The sequence below is a fragment of the Bufo bufo genome, chromosome 2 (genome assembly GCF_905171765.1).
Source record: "Bufo bufo chromosome 2, aBufBuf1.1, whole genome shotgun sequence".
In the NCBI taxonomy this organism is placed as follows: Eukaryota; Metazoa; Chordata; class Amphibia; order Anura; family Bufonidae; genus Bufo; species Bufo bufo.
Genome location: NC_053390.1, coordinates 789,405,543 through 789,427,791, shown reverse-complemented (window position 1 = coordinate 789,427,791; position 22,249 = coordinate 789,405,543).

Genomic DNA, 22,249 nt, shown 5'->3' with positions numbered 1-22,249 from the left:
GACTACGCCACTCGGTACCCGGAGGCGGTGCCACTGCATCATACATCAGCCAAACTCATAGCTAAGGATTTAATGGAGATGTTTTCTCGAGTGGGTCTGCATAAGGAGGCTCTGGCTGACCAAGGGAACCAGTTTTTGTCCAAGGTCATGAGGGAACTCTGTAAGCTGCTCCATATAAAATAGTTACAGACGTCCGTGTATTATTAAAAAATATGTTAAAAAGAGTGGTGTCTATGGATGGGAGGGACTGGGACCTTATTCTGCCCTATCTCATGTTCGCAGTGCGGATAAGTGCCCCAGGCCTCTACTGGGTTCTCACCATTTGAACTGCAGACACCCTCGCGGTATGTTGGATGTCGCCAAAGAGGCATGGGAACAACAACCCATACCGTACAAAAGTGTTGTTGAGTATGTCACCCAGATGCAAGGACGGATGGAAACAGTGTTACCTCTGGTTAGGGAGCATATGAGGCAGCGCAGCGAGCCCAGAGCAGTATCTATAATCGGCAGGCTCAGGTCCGGAACTTTAACCCAGGAGATCGGGTATTGGTGCTGGTACCAACCGTAGACAGTAATTTCCTAGCTAGGTGGCAGGGGTCCTATGAGGTACTTGAAAAAATTGGAGAGGTAGATTACAAGATACACCAGCCAGGGAGGCGAAAGCCAGAACAGGTGTACCATGTGAATCTGCTCAAACCATGGAGAGATAGGGAAACCTGTACGGAAGACAGCCCACGTCCAGGGTTTCTAGGGGAAGCGGATTCGGTCCCTCTGTCTGAAGCAAGGGAAGCGGATGCCACAGTGAAAATTGCTGACATCCTCTCCTCTAAACAGGCTCAGGAGGCCAGGGAGTTCGTTAGTCGGAACACGGATGTGTTCTCGGACCTTCGTGGACGCACTTCCATAATCCAACATGACATTATCACTGAGCCTCAGGCAAAAGCTCGGTTAAAACTGTACCGGGTACCCGAGGCTCGGCGACAAGCCATCGCGGGGGAAGTGCAGCTGATGGTGCAGCTAGGTGTCATCGAGAAGTCAAAAAGTGAATGGGCCAGTCCGACAGTCTTAATACCCAAGCCGGATTGGACATTGCGCTTCTGTAACGACTTCCGCAAACTTAATGAGGTGTCCAAATTTAACGCATATCCCATGCCCCGAGTAGATGAGCTTATTGAGAAGTTAGGCCAAGCCCGGTATTTTTCTGTGTTGGACCTCACCAAAGGGTACTGGCAGGTACCCTTGACGGAGGCTGTCAAGAAAAAAACGGCTTTCATCACGCCAGAGGGGTTGTATTAGTACAAGGTATTACCCTTTGGTCTACATGGCACTCCCGCCACGTTTCAAAGGCCAATGGACATTGTACTCCGTCCACATCGTCTGTACGCTTCGGCGTATTTGGACGATATCGTTATCCACAGCACCGACTGGGAAAGTCACCTACCTAAAGTACAGGCTGTAGTGGACTCCCTTAGGAAGGCTGGCTTAACCGCTAACCCAAAAAAGTGCGCGATAGGGTTAGAAGAGACCTAGTACATGGGGTATGTAATTGGGCGTGGAATTATTAAACCTCAGGTAAACAAAATTGGGGCAATTACGAATTGGCCCCGACCTGTCACTACTCGGCAAGTAAAGTCGTTCTTGGGTATGGTGGGGTACTATATGAGGTTTGTCCCCAATTTTGCTACAGTCGCTGCACCATTGACAGGCCTTCTGAAGGGACGCAAGTCAGTGACGGTTCAGTGGAATGAACAGGCGGAAAAGGCTTTCTCCGCTCTGAAGTCGGACTGACTGACACTATTGATTATTTAGTGTAGCTGTAAAGCCGATCCGGGCCAGCTCTTACTGGGAGCAGCCAAAGTGCAGGGTGGGTGGCTGTTCCCCACGTTCCAGGCCGGGTTTTGGTTTGGGATAAAAACCCAGCCAGCAGTCTCAGCTGTGTGGATTATCCTCCATCTGATAGTGGAGCTTTGTCAGTCTGGGTGTCGGAGCCTGAGAGTTTGGGCCGGGACTAAGGCCTGCTATATTGTTTGGGGAAAAAGCATGCAGACTTCTGTTTCACCCAAGGACTTATGTGCTGCAGCCTGGTGTGAACAAACACCAGACTCAAGGTGACTGTTTTTCCCTGAAACTGCCTTTTTTTTGTTGTCACTTTACGTATGTGTGAATGAAACAATGCACTGTTTAAGTTAAAGACGTTGTCATTGCCTCTGTACTGCGTCCGCAAGCCTGTCTACCAGAGCAGATCCCCACAATATATATACAGTGCTGCCCATAATTATTCATACCCCTGGCAAATTTTGACTTAAAGTTACTTTTATTCAACCAGCAAGTAATTTTTTGACGGGAAATTAAATACTGTAGGTGTCTCCCAAAAGATAATAAGACGATGTACAAGAGGCATTATTGTGGAAAAAAAACTCAGCTTTTATTTACATTTGAGCAAAAAGTGTCCAGTTGGCGTAAAAAAGGAGAAGCCTTCAACCCAAAGAACACCACTGTCAAACATGGTGGTGGGAACCTAATGCTTTGGGGGTGTTTTTCAGCCAATGGACCAGGGAACCTAATCACAGTAAATGGCACCATGGAAAAAGAGCAATACATGAGGATTCTCAGCGACAACATCAGGCAGTCTGCAGAGAAACTTGGCCTTGGGCACCAGTGGACATTTCAGCATGACAATGACCCAAAAAATCACAGCAAAAGTGGTGAAGAAATGGTTAGCAGACAACAACATTAACGTTTTGGGGTGGCCCAGCCAGAGTTCAGACTTGAATCCAATTGAGAGTCTGTGGAGGGAGCTAAAGATCGGGGTGATGGTAAGAAGACCCTCCAACCTGAAGGATTTGGAGCTCATTGCTAAAGATGAATAGGCAAAAATACCTGTGGAGACATGCAAAAAGCTGGTCTGCAATTATAGGAAGTGTTTGATTGCTGTAATAGCCAATAAAGGCTTTTCTATTGATTATTGAGAAGGGTATGAATAATTTTGGACTGGACACTTTTTGCTCAAATGTAAATAAAAGCTGAGAAATGTTTTTTTTCCCCCACAATAATGCCTCTTGTACATCGTCTTATTATCTTTTGGGAGACACCTATGTCATTTCCCATCAAAAAATTACTTGCGGGTTTTTTCACCCATTACACCGAAACCTCCAGAAACCCTACCAGGAAATATTCTGATGCATATAAATGAGCTGTCATGGCAGTGCCGGTAATTGGTTAAGTAACAAGATTACCCTGACGGAGGTTCACGTCTTGTATTTTACAGGATGATGTGGCCAGGAACGTGGTGTGCAGCTGTTGGCTGACCTGGTATCTCTAGATTTTAGCATTTAGATTGGAATCTACACAGCTGTATCTCTGCATAATTATCATTAGCTTGTACGTAAAGCTCCGGGTATTCCTGGAGATCAATAAAACGTTGAATTACAGATTGAGACGCTGATACGAGAGCTGACATTACTGACAAGGGAATTATGTTTTATTTACGCTCCAGCTTTCGAATATTTATTCAATCAAATTTGCATCCATCATATACTTAGCATTCCGGAATAAGCTGTAAGCCGCACTGTGGAATGATTCGAACTGTGTTAGCTTGCCTTTTTTTTAAATTTAATTAAATGCTTCTCTTGATTACATCAAAGCAGGGTTGAAACAGCACCACCAACTATTGTCAGGTTGTGAGTGGTATTGCAGCTCAGTCCATATCACTTTAATAGAGTTTAATAGAGCTTAGCTGAAATTCCAAAGACAATTCATGTACAGGCATGACACTTTCTGGAGGAAAGCAGCCATGGGGGGGAAAATATTTTTGGAAATGTTAGTGTGCAACGCAACGTGCATTTTACTCCAATAGAGGGGTGAACAGGGGTAGAATTGACATTTTGAGGCCCCAACCAAACTTACGCTTCTGGGTCTCCATCGTACCTCTAAGCTCTGCCCTTTTGCACTGCAAAGCTCGACACCATTGGTCCACTAAGCCCAGCTCAGCCTGGGTACTTCTCTACTGGAAGGTTCCGATGCCCATGCAGCTGAACTGGCTGCACAGGCGGTATGTCCATATGTCCATGTCGTTTTGTAGCCAAGGGGGCCCCTAATATCTGGGAATCCAAGCATTTGCTTGGTTTGTGTTGTGGTAAAGTCTGCCACGGGGGGTGAATAAGGAAAAATCCAACCTGTTTGATCCTTGTTAGCATCATTAGCAGAAATCTGCCGATTGTCCTGCATTCCCGATGGATAGTTTGTCTATAAATCAATAGTGTAAGTGCATACAAACAACTTTGTAATATATGTTATTAGGAGGCTGTATCATCTTCTGCACCTTCCAGTGGCCTAAAGTACTCATCTGCTAGATGTCAATGCTAAGAAACTTTCTGTCCCAACGAAATCTGTTTCAATTAGTATAGTAAATAGCAGATGGGGAAGAGAGGGAGGAGGGGGATGCAGCTGCGCTTTGCTCTCATTGGGTCTGTGAAACTGTATGCTATATGAAACTGTAATGGAGAGATGACTGATGGCCTAGTGCAGTGATGGGCAACCTCCGGCACTCCAGCTGAGGTGAAACTACGACTCCCAGCATGCTCCATTCATTTCTATGGAGTTCTGAGAATCGTCAAGCAAGTGTGCATCCTGGGGGTCATAGTTTCACCACAGCTGGAGTGCCGGTGGTTGCCCATCACTGGCCTAGAGTGTTGAGCAGAACACTAGCAGGAGACCTGCCAGGAACCCATCCACTCTCACCCTGGAGGCCTGGGGAGAGATTAGGTATTATTATTATTGTTATTTTCAATGACTGGAGCGCTTTCAATTGTTTGCGAATTCTATTGATTTGTAATATGGGCTTTTGCAGTAGTGCAGAGTTGTTTCTTTGCTTCCCTGGGATCCCGGGTTCAAATGTTGCTTGGTGCAATATCTATATGGATGCTTTCACCTTGGCATTATTATTTTTTTCTCCTCTATCTTCCTCAGTAAATTAGTTCAAAGAGATGAAACGGAGCCGAGCAAGCTATCCCCGGATCGAAATCATGTACAGCTCCAGGTCTTAAACACAGTGTAGTCAATTGCTGCTCCACACAAAAGCGCTTTGCCCCAAGACTCTGCTCCTACTTCCCCTGTATTTAAACAGAGATGAGGGGCAGAGGATCGTGAAGCACCATTCGACGTCCTGCACCTAGACCTAGAGCTGTACTTGATTTCCATCTGGGGATACTCAGGCTTATCGGGAGCAGCACAGTTTCATCTCTTTGAACTTTGTCTGGTGTGAATAGGTCCCACTTCATGAGAAACATGCAGCGCTCAAAGTAGGGTATGAAATTTGGTCTTTTGATTCATTTTGACTAATTCCTCAGGCAATTACCCTAGCGTGTATGCCTGGGAGATGAGGTTGTAATATGATCCTCTTGGGGAGCAGGGAGTGATCGCAATTTGCGCTTTAGGGTGTGGCAAATTGGGCTTATGCACGGACTCCCATTTCCTAAGGGGTCTCAAGAGCTAATGTGAAAGCGGAGCAGAAAAAGATTATGTACTACTGTCATTTCCAGTAGTGTTATGTGGGCAGTATATGGTAGTTTTTTGGGGGCACTAAACAGCTTTATTGTGTAGGCAATGCATGACAGTATTCCGGTATGAAAATTTTAAGTACATCAGTGTCATAAACACACAGGGAACTTAAGTGGCCCTGGAAAAAAAAACTAAAAGTGGCCCCATTTTATAGGGAGGTCCAAATTAACAGAAGGCAGGGCAACACAATTAGGTGGAGACAACATTACCATAGTGCACAATACCATCCTAGCAGAACCAAATAAGCACAACATACTGTCCCAAAAGCTGGCCCTCTGTGGTGGCCATCAATAGCTACCATCTTCTGTCCTCCTCCAGTTGTCTATGGAGCAGGGGGCTTAGGAGGTGAGGTGCAGGCCACAGCAGTTGAATTCAGGAGGACATGTGCGGTCGCTGGCTTAGTACATAAGTACCTGATTTTCACAGCGTTAATTACTGTTAAGAGCTCATTATGTACCCGGTCAGCGGCAGAGAGGAAGACTTGGGTGGCCCCCTGGGACATCGGCCCTCCAGGGTCTATGACCAGTCTGTCCCTGCTTTCAGCCCTTGTTTTGGAATTCAGAGCCACTCTTCTGGTTCATTATCCAAATCCCTTTTATGTGACTGGACAGTAAATTAATAAGGGGGTAGATACATGGATATTGAGTAAGTAATTGCCATGCAAATCTCTCACTCTGGTAGATAGGAGGATGTTCAGTTTACACAAGCGGAGGTCCATTTGACCATTCTTTGAAGCCTGTACAGACAAGGCCTAGTTTTCAGGTCTCACACTTTGTATTGGGCAAGAGACAAAGTCACTCAGCTCTGGCCACATGGTCCACACAAAGGTTTATTGCCCATTTCACAATTTTGTGGCCTGAGACATACAGACATGTCACCTTTTCTTTACAATCATCTTATAAAATGTACCTAAAATTGCCTAAAATGGGGAACATGGAGGCCTTATCCAGTATGCTTCCCATTTCCTATAAAACCACCATTGGGTAGCACCGTTAATTTAATTTTATGCCAGTCAAAGGAAGGGGCCTTTAAAGATCATACACACGTGGATTGCTCATTGAAAAGGGTCTAAGGGTGAGGGGGGCACTTTTTTGGAATGTACCCTGTATCCTGTCATTGGAGTCTTTGTTTAGTTAATTTTTTGTTTGGAAATGGAAAACATATTGAGAAGATAATCTCAGATGAAATCTCACCATCTACTGTAATAGGTTTGGCGGTTCTTATGGGACAGGGAGATAAGAGTTGTCTTATTTTTTTGTGGTTTATTAGTCATTAAAGAGAAAACCTCTGTAGACTTTATAGTGGATTTGTGGTCAGAATATTTTACATGTTCAGGTCACTTGTTGGTGGATTGCTAAGATTTCTATGACATCCTGCATTCCTTGGTTTCAGCTATTGCATAGCGTTTAGTACATTTTTTCGCTTCAGTTATTCCTTTCAAATGGGAGAAATTTAAAGTAGAAATGTCTTAAAATATAATTATTGTCCTCGCAAGCATGTGGTGATACAAGGGTAAAACATGTAGCAATTGCCTTCAGGCTTCAGGCTGAAACCATCCAAGGAAATATTTAAGGGGTTCTCTGGGCTTTTTATATTGATGACTTATCCACAGGATAGGTCATCAATATCAGATCGGCAGGGGTCCAACTCCCGGCCGCCCGCCGATCAGCTGTATTAAGGGAAGGCGCGCGCAAAGCTCGACGCTCATTACTGCTATGTCTATGGCAAAGCTATGTCTATGGCAATTTCACCTTTTTTGGCAGATTTTCCATTTTAATCAATTTTTCTTGTAACAGCCAAACAAAATGCAATATCTATTACCCTAATTCTGCAGTTTACAGATGCACCCCATATGTGTCTGTAAACTGCTGTATGGGCACACGGAAAGGGCTCAAAAGGAAAGGAGCGCTATATGGTTTTTGGAAGATTTTGCTGGACTGGTTTTTAGACACCATGTCCCATTTGAAGACCCCCTGATGCACCCTACAGTAGAAAATCCAAAAAAGTGACCCCTTTAGGAAACTACGGGATAAGGTGACAGTTTTGTTGGTATTACTTTGGGGTTCATATGATTTTTGATCGCTCTATATTACACTTCTTGTGAGGCAAGATAACCAAAAAATGGCTGTTCTGGCACAGTTTTAATTTTTTGCTTTTTACAAAGTTCACTTGACAGGTTAGATCATGTGCTATTTTTATAGAGCAGGTTATTACAGACGTGAGAATATCAAATGTCTTTTTTATGTTTCAGTCTTACAAAATAAAGCATTTTTGAAAAAAATCATGTTTTGGTGAGACACAAAAACATGATTTTTTTTCAAAAATGCTTTATTTTGTAAGACTGAAACATATTTGATATAAAAAAAATCATATCTAACCAAAAATGGTACCAATAAAAAGACAATCGTCAGAAAAATAAAACAATTATGGGTTTCAGAAAATGGAGACCATTTTCTGAAACCCATAATTGTTTTATTTTTCTGACGATTGTCTTTTTATTGGTACCATTTTTGTTAGATATGATTTTTTTGATCATTCAATATTACATTTTTATGGGGCAAAGTGACCAAAAAAATTGTTGTTTTGGCATAGTTTTTATCTCTTTTTACGCCATTCACCTGACAGGGTAGATCACATGATATTTTTGTAGAGCAGGTTGTTACGAACACGGCGATACCTAATATATCTACCTTTTAAAATATATTTCAGTTTTACACAATAAAAGCATTCTTGGCACAGTTTCTTTTAAAACAAAAAATTACACTGTTCACGTGAGGCGGGAAGGTCATGTGATATTTTAATAGAGCAGGTCATTATGGACATGACAATATATAATATGTCTACTTTTATTAAATTTATTTCAGTTTTACACAAAAAAAGTTTTTGAAAGAAAAAAATCATGTCTTTGTGTCTCCATTTTCTGAAAGCCATATTATTATTTTTTTGGGCGATTGTGCAATGAGCAGGACACTGGGTCAGTATATATGTGTATAAGTTTGTGACGCCAGTTGCAGCTTGCGCAGGTACTGTAGCAGGGCCCTTTAAGATGTTATAGCTCACGTACCAGGTGAGGAATGCCAGAGGGGGATAATGTCTCTGTATAGCAGATATGGTAGTGTCAACGGTGTCTCCTACCTGTGGTACGGCTGGACTCCTGTATCCCGGCTCACATGCAACAAATTGAGAGTTGTTAATAGGAGTAACTGAGGAATGATGGAAATCCACACAGATAATAGGGTCCAACTTGTCTTTACTTGGTGTTATGATATGCAGCTTTGATCCATACAAGTTACAGCTTTAGTCTAGGGTCCCAGCAGGTTTTGGCAATATGTGGCAGGAATTTATATGTATTCTGCATCTGATCATATGCCTAGAGAAACTGGCAGGTATCTATCTTCTGCTCTGTCTTTAGTCTGCTTAGTTTGGGTCTGACTAGCTGGTGAGGTAATTATCTTCTCTTTGTCTTAGGATCTTTACTTACAGGACTGCTCGCAGGGTATGATGGTGGCTTCCTGGAGATCTGATAGTTCTGTGAAAGGCTGCTTTCTTGGTCTACCAGCTGAGGTAAGGGACTCAGGCTGGGAAGGTTGATCTGGGGCCTCAGCCGAGGCTTGGATACTTGGTTGGGATCCCTGTTTCTGGGAGCTCCTACTAACACAGCCTACCCCAGCAGGGGGGTGGCTCACTCTGCCTAGAACTTTCCTTCCTCCCCCTGAAGTAGGATGTGGGAACATTTCACTTCTCCTCAGAAAGGCGGGAGCTAGCCTGGAATGGACTATTCCAGCCTAGATCTATTAACTAACCATGGTCTGCTTACATATTGCTGCCACCTGCTGGTGTACATTGAGAATTACAGCAAATATACAATACAACAGGCCTGGAAAATGCACATTATGGAGAGAGTGATGCAAACTTATACCAGATGACAATATGCATATACCTAACATGTTGTAGCAGGGGAAAAAGAGTTTAGTGACATACTCTGGGATGTTACAATTGTATTATGTAGTGGCTATTTTTCTGTGGAATGAGATGACGGTTTGATGGGTGCTATTTTGTTTTTTTGATCGCTTGATATAACACTTTGCGATGTAAGGTGACATAAATGGCTTTTTTGGCACAGTTTTTATTTATTTTCTTTTACGGCATTCACTTGATGGGGTAGATTCTGTGATATTTCTATAGAGACAGTCGTTACGGACGCGGCGATTCCTAATATGTCGGTTTTTCTTTCCTTTTTTTACAACTTTTTATGTTATTTATTTATATTTTTTACTTTTTTTTTTTACTGTATAGTAATGAATTGTGTGTGAGCACTGCCTTAACAGTTGCCTAGGAGACCTAGCCTAATAAGGCTCGATCTCATAGGCTATGTGGAAGGCAAGCCCCGATGCCTGTGTAAGGCCCTGTGTAGGCCACAGTGGCTGTAAACAGTGATGTCGGCAGATACAGCAGGGGTCTGGCTGTCAGTGACTGCCCGGCTCCTGCATTGATCGCGCGCGCACCACTCCGGTGTCATCATATTAACATACTAGTCTGTCATGGGTCTCTAAGGCTTCTTTCACACTGGCGTTAGGTTTGTGCAGCAGACTGTTACGGCAAGAGAACAGCCTGTCGGATCTGTACTAACGTTTACACACGTCTGCTGCCAGAAGTCCGCCCCGGCCCCATTCACTATATTGGGGATGGGTCGGAGATGCGGCCGCAGCAAGGCAAACATGCCGAGAGGCGGCTAGACAAAAAGCGCAGCACGCCTAAAGCCAGTAACAGTACGTCATGGGTTGCCAAGGGGTTAATTCCATCCTCAATATCATTAATAAATAAATAAAAAATTAGAGGACCCAGCACTGAACCTTGGCTACACCACTTATAACCCGGGACCGTTCTAAATAGGAATCATTGACCACAACTCTTGGGGCACGGTCCTTCAACCAGTTTTCAATACAAACTATACTTTCCAAGTCTATAGACCTTACTTTACCTATAAGGGCTCTTTCACACTTGCGTTATTGTCTTCCGGCATAGAGTTCCGTCGTCGGGACTCTATGCCGGAAGAATACTGATCAGGATTATCCTAATGCATTCTGAATGGAGAGTAATCCGTTCAGGATGCATCAGGATGTCTTCAGTTCCGGTACGGAACGTTTTTTGGCCGGAGAAAATACCGCAGCATGCTGCGCTTTTTGCTCCGGCCAAAAATCCTGAAGACTTGCCGCAAGGCCGGATCCGGGATCAATGCCCATTGAAAGGCATTGATCCGGATCCGGCCTTAAGCTAAACGTCGTTTCGGCGCATTGCCGGACCCGACGTTTAGCTTTTTCTGAATGGTTACCATGGCTACCGGGACGCTAAAGTCCTGACAGCCATGGTAAGTGTAGCGGGGAGCAGGGGAGCAGCATACTTACCGTCCGTGCGGCTCCCCGGGCGCTCCAGAGTGACGTCAGGGCGCCCCAAGCGCATGGATCACATGATCACATGGATCACGTCATCCATGCGCATGGGGCGCTCTGACGTCATTCTGGAGCGCCCGGGGAGCCGCACGGACTGTAAGTATACCGCTCCCCCGCTCCCCGCTCCTACTATGGCAACCAGGACTTTAATAGCGTCCTGGGTGCCATAGTAACACTGAAAGCATTTGGAAGACGGTTCCGTCTTCAAATGCTTTCAGTACACTTGCGTTGTTACGGATCCGGCAGGCACCTCCGGCAACGGAAGTGCATGCCGGATCCCAACAACGCAAGTGTGAAAGAGGCCTTAAACGTCTATAAGGGACAGGATCAAATGCTTTTGCAAAATCCAGAAACATTACATCCATAGCCGCCCCTCTGTCCAGGCTTCTACTCACCTCCTCATAAAAAAATATAAAAAAATTCATTGGAGCCTTAAGTATCCAACTAGGCTGCATCCTAAAAGGGTTAAGTCAAGGATCCAAAGTTCTACTGACATCCACTGTAAACAAGGGATTTAGTTCAAGGGGATAACTGTAAGAGCTGCAGAGGCTCTGACAGCACGCCCAAAAAAAACACACCCGCTTTTTCTAAAAAAGAAACAAAACACAATACCTCATCTAGCAATATACCCTAAGGCCTCATGTACACGACCGTTGTTGTGTTCCGTGTCCGTTGTTCCATTTTCCGTGATTTTCTGTGGACCCATTGACTTTCAATGGGTCCGTTGAAAACTCGGCTAAAGCACTGTTTGTCATCCGCGTCCGTGATCCGTGGTTCCAGTCCTGTCCTGTCCTATTTTTTTCACGGAAAGCGGTTCACGGACCCATTCAAGTCAATAGGACCGTGAAAAAACGCGGAGGCACACAAGATTGTCGTCCGCGTCCGTTTTTTTCCTATCATTTGCATGGCAAACCTGTCTTAGATTTTTTTTTACTTTCTTTCATGTCTGGTGATCCTCCAAAAATAAAGGAAGACACACGGAAACAAAAACGGAAACGGATCACGGAACAACGGACCCCTATTTTGCGGAACGGAAAACAACAACGGTCGTGTGCATGAGGCCTAAACCTGTCAGTAATTTGGATTGAAGCCCAATGGCTTCAATTTACACCTCTATTTATTTTATTATCTTTCCACTGTGTGCCGTGATTATCACTGCTAAATGATATGGTTCAATGCTAAAGGGATAATGTTATGGTTCACACATTTGCAAGCTGTTAACATTTTTTATGAAATGATTTGTATATTATGTATCCCAAAAGCCTCTGTATAGGTAGGAAATAGTTACCTAGCAGTTGCCTCCTGATCCCTTGGTTAGTTGGTAGAAAGTCTGCTACTGAATAGGCAAGAAACAAGACCTGTTATGTGTGTGCTACTGAAAAGTGGTCCAAGACGGAAATTATCCAGGAAAACACTATTTCTGAAAGCGAAAAATTTCCAGAAAAGCAATTTTGCTAATCATTATTCCCTGTGAGAAGGAAACACTTAATATTTACAGAAGGTTGAGGACCGTTAAGGCCATACTAGACTGAGAGAGTAAGGTAAACATACATTTATGGCAATAGACTTTTCTGCTTGTTGAAAGGGTTATAATTGCTTCTGGCACTCGCCACATTTCTGAGATGGACTGGCCATCCGTTGAAGGGGCTGCACCCAGCAACTAGGTACAACAGAAAGTATATTGAGAGTGATTGTACGCCTCTTGTCAATTCGGATAGATTGCTAGTAGCTATAGAAAGAGACTCAGGGAGAACCATCATTACAGATACCTTCTCTATACAGCTTTTGGGAAAAAAAAACTCTGCTCTGTGCAATATCTGAGAAGTGTGCCTGCTGCTTACATTTATACTGTCACTCCCATCATCTATTCAGTAAAGAGAAACTCTGTTTATTTTGGCAAAATGGGCCTGATCATTGCCTTCACCATCCACCGGTCCTGCACCTGTTCTCCTGCCTTGCACCCCTGACACTGTGGCCACCACCAGGCAGGGGACCCCAGATCTAGGGTGTGTCCGGGGGGGGGGGGGGGAAGAAGGGTTGCGTCCTTCTATTTAATGCCAGCATGGCCTGGCAGAGCACTGGAGCCAGGATTATCCACCGTGAGGACTACGACCACCCTCTTTGCTTCAGCCACCACTTTCATCCAGCTCCACTCCCTACACCTACTGTATATCTATATTTCCAGGGTGTATATTTACACAGGAGCCCATTTGAAGACTGTAATTACGGTTTCCCACAATCTTCACACAATGACTGTAGGAACTCCCAGGGCCTTATTTATTTTCTGTTTATATTGAATCCTGTTGTGACCTGACATGTGTAAGCCCGGTGAATTACCACTTGCGCTGAATGAATAGCAGGGCATTTAGAGGAGAATAATAGTGATTGTGCAGTTCTGTTTGAGACAGTAAATCAGGTGTGAGTCTGTGGTCAGAGGCAGATGAACGTGTGAAACATTACAGGGAGGATGACGTAGTCCCTATCCCAGCAGCTACACGGGAATCAAGAGTTTTCATTATGTTCTTCAAGTGTTTTATTTGTCAGGAAAAACAGAACCTTCATGAGGTGAGAACAAGGAGTGCAGAGGAATAATGGACAAAAAACATACACTGCACCAAAATATCAGTTATGATAATATTAAAAAGGTACGCAGAATAAAAAAAAGAATCACTAACTGCAAAGAATGTGATAAAAGTAAAATGCCTTCAGCATTACTGCTTTAGGTGTCATTTTTATTGTATCATATTTTCTACTTTGAATTTCTTAAAACACTGGACGACCCATTTAAAGGGAATTTATCAAGTCCAAAACACGCTACAAACTAGAGTAAGCGATGTATAGTGTAAGTGATGCTGGGTCCAGTGATGTCATTTTTAACTTCATACTCACTTGCATTCTGAAGCTGTGCTCCAACAAACCAGCAGTAAAATGCATTGAGAGGACTCCTGAGCTCACGCACATAAAGGAGAGGACTCAAAGAGAATCCCTCTCAATGCATTTTCATAAACAGACTCAGCATCACTTACAGTATAGGCTGCTTACTTTGGGGGGTGTTTCAGAGTGGACAGACTCCCTTTAAGAGGTGATAAATTTAATGTCTGCTAGTGGAACTTGAGATGTCTTACATCTTATAAACAAAGGGGTTGTCCGTCTTTACATTTAAAAAAAACGGCCTTAAGAAAGTAAAAGAAGTCGTACTCACTTCACCCATCCCCCACCACTCCTCTTCTGCCTCTAATGGTCCCTGTCACACAGGAATTGTGACCACACAATCAATGACCACAGTAGTGGTCCATCTTAGCCACTGATTGGCTGAAGAGTCACTTGTCCGTGTCAAGTGTGTCCAGGAAATAGAGACCAGTAGGAGACCTGGGAAGTATCACAATGGGAATTACAAGGTGAGGTGAGTATAATTTCTTTTATTTTTTTTCTAAGCTATTCTGACCCTTTAATAAAAAAAAATGTACCAACCACACAACTCTTTTAACACATTGTAAAACTGGAGGTGTTTATAATGTAGGAAAATGAAGTTTCTTCTTCATTAAATGTCTCTTGAAGACAAGCCCTGCCCATATGACCTATTAGGGCATATGAACATTATTACGGATATCCTTAATGATTTATGATGGAGGTGATCCTGCTTGATATGCAGCGAGTACTGGCTGTATAATACAGCTGATACCCAGCCTCCAGGGTTGCCAACTGTCCAGAAATGTCTGGACAGTCCGTAAAAATAGGTGACTTTTTTTCCTGTGTCTGTGAAAAAAACAGAAGTGTCTGTGATTTTTTTTTTGAGGCTGGTGGTACTTTAATAGATCATAATCATTTACAGCTCACAGGAAATGCTAGTAATAAGTTCTTAGAAATATATTGAGCTATAGACCTGTATTAATTATCATCTTTATCATTAGTTATGGTTTTCCAATTTGTCTGTAAAATATCTTAACTGTCTGTGATTTTGGTTGTCCAGAAAACCGAAAAATTCTGGATGACTCCAATCCTAGTAATTTAACCCCTCAGGTGGTGCAGTCAATAGTGACTGAGGCATCTGAAAGGTTAGACAGAGGGAGAGGGCTCCCTCTGTTCTCTTATAGAAGCACTCGCGGAAAAATCTCACAGGGCTCCATTCAGTTGCTGGGGCTTTGTCATACTGAGCTCCCTGCTAAGATGTGACTTAAGCACTTGTAATGCTACCAAACCACAGGGGAAACACGTGAGGCTCACGGTGGACCGATGGGTGTAATAGTTCATCTACTCACGGTTAGCAGATGCCTCCCTGGTCTGGCGTACAGTGGATGGGAAGACAGCACGAAATCCTCCGGGCAGTCTCCGTTGCAGGGAACACTAGCCAGATGTTCGTTGAGGTGCCCTTGATGGTAGTTGGTATTTAAGGTGCTTTGGTGGCTGGGCCCCTGGTTCGTGGTGCCAGCACCATAAGTCCAAACTATAGCACACTGGAACTAAATATGCTGTTTTGTACTTATCTTGAGCTATCCAATAAGGGCGTTCCCCTTGCGGCAGGCATCAGTCTTCTGCTACATTATTTGCAGGATGCTCCACTAAAAAGGTTTAGGTTTTTCCACTATGTCCCGGAAGACTTGTGTAGTGGATAGCGACAATTCTGCGCAATAATTATCCATACATGTCCCGGCACTTAGAAAGTTACTCTCAGGCACTGGTGCTGATGAGGTCCATAAGCTAGATTCAGCTGTAACCCTCACTAGGCTTGCTTCATATTTAGACATAGACTTACTGTCTGATGCTTGGCTGCTGTAGATAAATGTTAGATGTACTCCCTTAGCCTGGCCATGACCAAGGGGTAGAAATAGCAGACTACATGGTGGATGATGCCTGTCTCCTTCATACACTTGCTTTTCCTCCTCTCACTAACTACTAACTTCCTGTTCTTATTTCAGCTAGACACACCCAAGCCAAATATTATGTGATGACAGCACTACCTAGGGGCGACTGGGTGTAATGACATTGCCAGCCTGATAATAGGAAATACTATACAATGCAAATACATAGGCAGATGTTTAAAGTGTCCCATTTACACACTGATGTGGGTCGCCGCACACTGCCTGACAGGTAACCTGTAGAAATCTCATAGACTACAATAGTATTCTGCTGCTGTCTCTGATACAATCAGTGGATTCCATTTATAAGTCCCCTAAGGGGACTAAAAAAAAGTGAAAAAAGTTTCTTAAAATACAAAATATAAAAAATTCAAATCACCCCCCTTTCCCAAAGATATGTATCACTGCATCCTAAAATATCCAAACTATTAAAATATAAAAATGTTTACTATGCACGGTAAATGCAATAAATAAATAAAATGACTTATTTGCTGTTCTTTGGTCACCTTGCCTTCTCAAAAACAACTGAATAAAAAGAGATTAAAAAGCCATATGGTATCAATAAAAACCACCGCTCGCCCCACAAAAAAACAAGCCCTCGCACAATTCTTTAGACGGAAATACTAAAAAGTTATAACTGTCACTGTCAGAATATAAAGATGCAAAAATGTTTTACATTTTAAAAGTAGTAAAGCATTATGGAAACTACATACATTTAGCATCTCCATTATCGTATTGACCTACAGAAGACGGCTGTAATGTCATTTTTAGCACACAATGAACACTGTAAAAATAAGGCCCAAAAACCAATGGTGGAATTGCTGTTTTTTTTTATTCAATTTTTATTTTTTCCCCCCATTTTCCAATACAAGTTATAACAAATTGAATTCTGCCTTTAAAAAAAAACATGGTCCTTGTTTGTGGCAGAAGTGCCATATGTTGAGTAGGGTACACAAGGCACTAAAGGGGCAAGTCAGTGACTATTGCTGCTGTTTTCCTCTTTGTGACTTATCTGATATGTTCTTCCCGATAGATGAATTACCTATCTCTCATTTAGTCACCCACCTATTCAAAAATATTGTACAAATGAATCTGCCCAGGAAGCAAATCTTCAGAAATCTGCAGAGTCTGCACGCAGGAGGAAATTTTGTTGAGTTTACTAACGCATCCAACCATCCAAGATAAGCAAAGTGATTGGGTTCTTTAATTCTATGCAGCAATTTATGCAAACCTCAAGTGTCAGGTACAAGCCAATAAAAGAGACGCGTTGGCTTTCTCAGATTTCAGTCACTTCTAGAAATGGAGTACGTTAAGAAACAATATTTGCAGAAATTGACCAGAATGCCACTGTATTTACTGTCACGAAAAAGCCAGCCAAGAAATTCATTTTTACTATCCTGCGTCTTGGGAAAACAAATTCAGAAGAAAACATATTCCAGCGATGCCAGCTGTTACATCTTCACTGCATCAATGTTAGAACACAGAATTAGTTAGAAAAACATCCATTTGGTCAGCTAAGAAAGTGACACTGGCAATGGGCTGACAAACAGTTTTGGCACCTACCATGAATTTGGCAAACAGTGAACGACATTAGCCATTTCCAAAGCAACTTCATACACAGTGCTCAATGCTTCCCTCGCTCAGTAGAGACAGGACCAGAGGCGGACATACCGCCTGTGCAGCCGGTTCGGCTGCACAAGGGCCCAGTGCAGTAGAGGGGCCCGTGAGAGGTGGCAGGGCAGGGAGAGATGAGCGCTTCCATTGTGCAATTGTTCATCTCTATATTCATCTGTATCGCCGTCCTCAGGACAGCGATACAGATGAATGCTGCAGCGGGGCAGGGAAGAGGTGTTTCCCTTACCCATCCTCTGATAGGCTGCAGGCCTAGTGCCTGCAGCCTATCAGAGGCCAGTGCAGGCGGCACTATGACGTCATCGCGCCGCCTGAGCCGTACAGCACGGCACACATGGGGAGAGGAGCACTATGGGCGCATCTACTAGGGGGCTTTATACTGGCACACATGGGGGGAGAGGAGCACTATGGGGGCATCTACTAGGGGGCTTTATACTGGCACACATGGGGGGAGAGGAGCACTATAGAGGCATCTACTAGGGGGCATGATACTGGCACACATGGGGGGAGAGGAGCACTATGGGGGCATCTACTAGGGGGCATTATACTGGCACACATGGGGGAGAGGAGCACTATGGAGGAATCTACTAGAGGGCATTATACTGGCACACATGGGGGGAGAGGAGCACTATGGAGGCATGTACTAGGGGGCATTATTTACTGGCACACATGGGGGAGAGGAGCATTATGGAGGCATCTACTAGGGAGCATTATTTTCTGGCACAAATGGTAGTGAGCACTATGGGGGCATCTACAAGGGGGCATTATTTACTGGCACACATGGAAGGGAGGAGCACTATGGGGGCATCTACTAGGGGGCATTATTTACTGGCACACATTGGGAGAGGAGCACTATGGGGCATCTACTGGGAGCCCTATATATTAGAATTATACTGGCACTATGGGGGGGAGAGGAGCCATATTTGGGCATCTACTGGGGGCCCTATATATTGGCATTATATACTGTCACACATTGGGGACACTATGGAGAAGTGGGGGAGAGGAGCACTATGGGGGCATCTGCTGGGGGGGGCTTTATATAGGGGCATTTTATACTGGCACAAACTATATGTGCAATATGGGGGTGGGGATGAGTACCATAGTGGCATTTTATACTGGCATACATTATATGGGCACTATGGGGAAGGGGGGAGAGGAACATTATCAGGGCATCTACTTGCGGCACTCTATAGGGGCATTTGGCACATTATGTCAGGCACCATGGAACGGGGGAAGGAGCACTATGGGGGCATCTACTGGGGGCACAATATAGGAGTATTTTATACTGGTGCAAAATTATGGGGCACTATGGGGACATTAGCTCAACTGGGGGCACTAAGAGGGTTTTTTTGGGGCACACAGTAGGGGGCATTGGCACACAATATGAGGGCACTATAGGGACATTGGCTCTACTAGGGGCACTAAGAGGAGGTTGTTTTTTTTACTGCCACACAACAGGGCATTTTTTTGTATCATTATTTTTGGGGGACATTATGTTTATTAGTGTCAGGGACACTATTTGCTGAGTGCAGTTATTTTTTAGGGCACTGTGTGCAAATGATTATTGAAGGGGCACTATCTGGTACTAGTATTTTCAGGGGGTTTATCTGTTTCTGCAGTATAGTATTGGGGAGCACAGCAGGCACAGGATGGGGTGTTCAGAAGTTTGGAGGATGTTGGAAAAGTAGGAAACTAAGATGTCTGTCTGTCAAACTCTGCAGAGAGAAGAGACGGCTGAAAGGAATCATCATGGTGGTCTGGTCTGAAAGGAGAAGATGAGGAAAGAGAAGATCTAAGAAGACGTCACTGGATGTGCAAGGTATGTGGCACTGTATTAGGCTACTTTCCCATCTGCGTTAGTGATTGTGGCAGGCTGTTCCAGCTGAGAACAGCCTGCCGGAATTCACTGCATCTGGCACTGATAGGGTACGGTAGAGATCCGGCCATAATCTGGCAAAAATGCAGAGAATCAGCGAGACATAAACCTCTAAATGCTGTGGTTTGTGTCCGGATCGTAGTGCCGCGGGTGTGAAAGTAGCCTTACCTTGTATGTTTTGTATTGCTGCATGTAATATTAGGAGGGAATAGGTTAGGTTGAGAATTTGGCATGGGGGGTGGAGGGGCCCAGGCACATTCTTTGCACAGGGGCCCTCTTCTCTCTGTGTCCTCCCCTGGACAGGACAATGGGGGCGATTTAAAAAGTTGGACTTTTTTTTTTCATTGTTAAGATTAAGGCCAGTTTCACACCAGTATTGGAGTCCTCTGGATTCGGCATAGCTAGAAAGCGCTGCCTGTCGGCCAGACTACATTGGCTATAATGGGAACCGATGGATACTCGGCTCCTCCCTTGCATACTATATATGGGATTTGGCTAGATAAAAATTGCTGCATGCCACTGTTTTTGTCTGGCCGAATCCCAGCATATAGTCAATGGGGTCTGGCTGGCAGGCAGCACTATTAGGCTATGCTGGATCTGGAAAACTCCAGCAGGCTTTTCTCTGCTGAAACAGCCTGCAGGGTTTCTCCTAATGCTGGTGTGAAAGTACACAAGATTTAAAAAATTTAAGTTGTGTTTCCACCATTTACTACCCTACCTTAAACTGATGTTTCTGTCTCACAGTGTTGCACTACTATAACTTCCAAGGCAGCATGCTCGCTGTCATGGATTTACCGAGCCACAATCCAGTGCACAGCTGTTCTAGGAAGGTTGCTATGTCAGCCAGCCAAGCCCTGTCTGGTCATCTTATCTATGAGCCTGGATGAGGAGCCAGTCAAATTCCTGGCTCAGTGTCCAATCTTAGGACCTGGTGGGGGAATTGAAGTTTGGCATTGACTGTCTTTGCCTGTGATTTGGATTCCTGTGACTTTCCTGACCCCTGTTTTGAGCTGAGAGTTCGGTCAGCTTGTTTCTGGATTTTCCCCTTGCCTACTGATTAACCTTCTACTGAGTCTCCTTGCTTAGATTCCTGGCTCTTTTCTGGCTTAAATCCTTGTCTTCTAATTTGGATTCTAGTGACTCTCCTATCTTAGACTGGATTAACCCTTGTCTACTGATTTGGCTTCTACTCTCTCTCCTGGCTTTGACTCTGACGTGTACTTCTCTCCTGCTACTCCTTGGCATCTGATAGGTCTGCTACCAATGAGTTTGCACCTGTTTTCTGCTGCCTTACTCTACAGATATAACTTGAGCCCTTAGCAAACAATTTCAACCTGCTTTGCAGCAGGCTCTGGTGAGCACTTAGGAGTAGCCTTAGAATTGCCAACCAGAACGGTGAAGGAAGATAGGTAGCAGATAGGTAGTTGAGGACAGTGTCTTCTGTATTTTTCCTCGCCTCTACCTCATAGCAAGATTTTTCCCTCATTCCCTCATTCTCTATATGTTTTCTTACTGTGGAAACAGCAAAACCTCTTATTGTTGCTCTGATCCACTCTAGTCTTAAATGATGTAACTTACTAATTGGTCTTCCCCCTCTAAACTCTCCTCTGTCCAATCTATCCTTACTGTTGCAGGAAAGCTCACCTTCTGAATGCTACGCCAATGCCTCCTCCCTGTGTCAGTCACTGCACTGGTTGCCCGTACAATATACAACACAATATACACAATATATTTGCAGTTATAAGTGAGAATTGTCCTACTATCCTTCATTACCAAGTTCAATAGATGTTATGTTTCTTTATATGTGATTATATGCTAGTGTGGTACTGTTGCTATATTATGTCAATTTTTGGCTGGTACATCGAAGGTTAACTCTTGCTGCTTTATGGTTGCCAGACAAGAGTGGGCCAATTCCCCTGAGTTTATTTTCCACCCTGAGGAGTCTAGAGTTGGTAAGCAAGCAGTGAGCAGCTCTACAGGAACCAGAGTCCTGAGTGAAAAACAGCCTAGTAATTGGGGCCAAGCACAGATGGAAAACGTGGAAAGCCATTTTATTGACGATTTAGCAGCCATACTGGTTGGTGAAGGATGACTGCATGTGAAGGTAACGCACATATACTGGCCTCAGACTTCACAGCATTTTGACTAGAAGTAGAAACCTCAGGTCTCTAGTCATACTGGAATGAGACAGATTGCGAGTGTCTCTTAAAGAACTATACCTCGCAGAAGGCACTTTAGAACCACATTGTGAGAAGATATTGACTTTGAGAATATAGTACACCACCAAAGCTGGACTAGATTGGAAACATGGCTATTCTAAGAGAATGTATCTGGATGTGGCAAGTGGAGTTCACAATTGTTTTCTGCTGTAAGTTCATGGGAAAGAGTTAAAAAGAATTGTACCTACCCCTAACAGTACATGTTTGCATAACCTGCCAAAATTTTCAGTAAAGAACTGGTTGCTGTTTTCAAACAAATCATTGTAATCCCTTCCTTTTGGCCTCATCTACCTGCCTTACATCCCACAACGCTTCATCAAGGGCACCCCAATCACCACTAGGCAGGAGACCCTCAAACCATGGTGTGCCACGAGGGATAGAAAGGATACCTCTCTTCCCATAACTGTGTGCAACAAGGGGAGCGCTGGAGAAGGACCCACACCACCATGAGTAAAACTATCCTGTCATGAGCATTACCATTCCCATCCTCTCTGTTTAACCGTGCTAGCAAATCCATATACTTCTCAGTCTCACCCACAAAGCTCTCTAGAGTGGTGCACCTCCCTACATCTCCCCTCTCATCTCTGTTTACAACACTACCCATGCCCTCCGTTCTGCCAATGATCTAATACTAACCTCCTCTGTAATCCAAATCTC